The sequence below is a fragment of the Lucilia sericata genome, unplaced genomic scaffold (genome assembly GCF_015586225.1).
Source record: "Lucilia sericata isolate MDLA Ls3-8-SP2 unplaced genomic scaffold, ASM1558622v1 Contig000022F_arrow, whole genome shotgun sequence".
Taxonomy (NCBI): Eukaryota; Metazoa; Arthropoda; class Insecta; order Diptera; family Calliphoridae; genus Lucilia; species Lucilia sericata.
The window spans coordinates 377251-380000 of NW_023994060.1; positions in this window are offsets into that span (position 1 = coordinate 377251).

Genomic DNA, 2750 nt, shown 5'->3' on the forward strand with positions numbered 1-2750 from the left:
AACCGTTTATAGAAAAGTACAATTTATTGGGAAATCTGTTTTGTTTACACAGTTCCAATCTGAATTTTAGTTTTAAAAGAAATTCCCATTTTTATGAAAATTAAAATTATAAAAAAATTGTAAAGAAAAAAATTTAATAATATTAAAAACATGTCTATTAATGGAAATTAACAAAAGCAGTCCGTAACCAATGGAGATATGAAAAAAATTCCGAAACAATCCATAAAAATATTGTCAAAAAATACGAATTTTTTAAAATATTCCAATCGGCTTAGAATTATTTTCTGAGTCTGTCTGTCCTGGCCTGACTGGCCGTCTATGTAAAGCTTGTACAGCGCAAGGTACGTTTTTCTTGACCCAAGGACGAAGTCTATTGAATCTGGTAACAATCCCTCACAAAGGGCTTTTGAGCTCATAATTAAGTTAAATTAACTTGTATCTCGACAAAAAGCTACACAACTAAGTTTTATACAAGCCTTAGTTCCCACAAAAAGTACCCTTCAGAATATGACTTGAATGTCCACAATTCACTTATAATTTGAATTCTATTTAAATATAATACCATCCACAAACATTTTGTGGATGGTATTATATTGTAGCTCATATAAAGCCTCTTTCAGAAAATGTGTTGTTGGGGATTCTGTAGAACCAATTTCCGAGATATACGATTTTTATAGTTATTTAGAGAGATAGATAGATAGATAGATAGATAGATAGATAGATAGATAGATAGATAGATAGATAGATAGATAGATAGATAGATAGATAGATAGATAGATAGATAGATAGATAGATAGATAGATAGATAGAATAGATAGATAGATAGTGATAGATAGATAGATAGATAGATAGATAGATAGATAGATAGATAGATAGATAGATAATGATAGATAGAGATAGATAGTGAAGATAGATAGATAGAAGATAGTATAGATAGATAGATAGTAGATAGATCAGTAGATAGATAGATAGATAGCTAGATAGATATAGATAGATAGATAGATAGATAGATAGATAGATAGATAGATAGATAGATAGATAGATAGATAGATAGATAGATAGATAGATAGATAGATAGATAGATAGATAGATAGATAAGATAGATAGATAGATAGATAGATAGATAGATAGATAGATAGATAGATAGATAGGATAGATAGATAGATAGATAGATAGATAGATAGATAGATAGATAGATAGATAGATAGATAGATAGATAGATAGATAGATAGATAGATAGATAGATAGATAGATAGATAGATAGATAGATAGATAGATAGATAGATAGATAGCTAGATAGATAGATAGATAGATAGATAGATAGATAGATAGATAGATAGATAGATAGATAGATAGATAGATAGATAGATAGATAGATAGATAGATAGATAGATAGATAGATAGATAGATAGATAGATAGATAGATAGATAGATAGATAGATAGATAGATAGAAGATAGATAGATAGATAGATAGATAGATAGATAGATAGATAGATAGAATAGATAGATAGATAGATAGATAGATAGATAGATAGATAGATAGTAGATAGATAGATAGATAGATAGATAGATAGATAGATAGAAGTAGTAGGTAGATCGATAGATAGATAGATAGATAGATAGATAGATAGATAGACTTAGATAGATAGATAGATAGATAGATAGATAGATAGATAGATAGGATAGATAGATAGATAGAGATAGATAGATAGATAGATAGATAGATAGATAGATAGATAGATAGATAGATAGATAGATAGATAGATAGAGATAGATAGATAGTAGATAGATAGATAGATAGATAGATAGATAGATAGATAGATAGATAGATAGATAGATAGATAGATAGATAGATAGATAGATAGATAGATAGATAGATAGATAGATAGATAGATAGATAGATAGATAGATAGATAGATAGATAGATAGATAGATAGATAGATAGATAGATAGATGATAGATAGAGATAGAAAGATAGATAGATAAATTACATTTTTATTCATAAATTTTGTAGGGTATCATAATGTCGGCCTCGACCAATTATAATTGTATAAATATAACTATATATAAAAAGAAAACAATTTAAATTAAAAATGTACTTAAAAAAGATTTACCATAGCCGAATATAGTTCTCTCACTTGTTTTAATCAATATGTTTTTAATGTTTGAATTTCAGAAAATGAATAAATATTTAGAATCAGGAAAAACACTTACAAATTGAGGGAAAGCGCCGTATTTAATCTTTACTTAAATATTTTTACATTTCCAACTTTATAAAATCAATTGCACAGCAGTTCGAATTATAGAATTGACATTTTTTAAGCATTTTTAATTCGAATAAAAACTGGTAAGAAAAAGCAGGTGTTAATAATTTTAAGCTATAAAAACAAATTCAATATCTTAAAATGTATATTAAAAGACAAATTTTAAATAAAAATTGTTAAACTCATGTGGCAAGGAAAAAATTCTTAAAATTTACAATTTAGTAACAAAGATTCGTCGTAACCAAAAGCAGAAAAAATTAAACCAGAAATCTAAAAGAAACTTTGTCTTAAAACCAGTACAATATACTTACGACCGAAAGACAGAAAGACGCACAGACAGACGTTATTAGGCAATCAACCCCATGCCACTTTACAAACGGCCTTGTGCCACTCAAGCAGAAACAACAAACTACCAACATAAAATAACAAGTAGTAGTTGCAGATTTTTTTTGGCTGTAACATTTTCGGTTGTTTTTGGCCAAAAA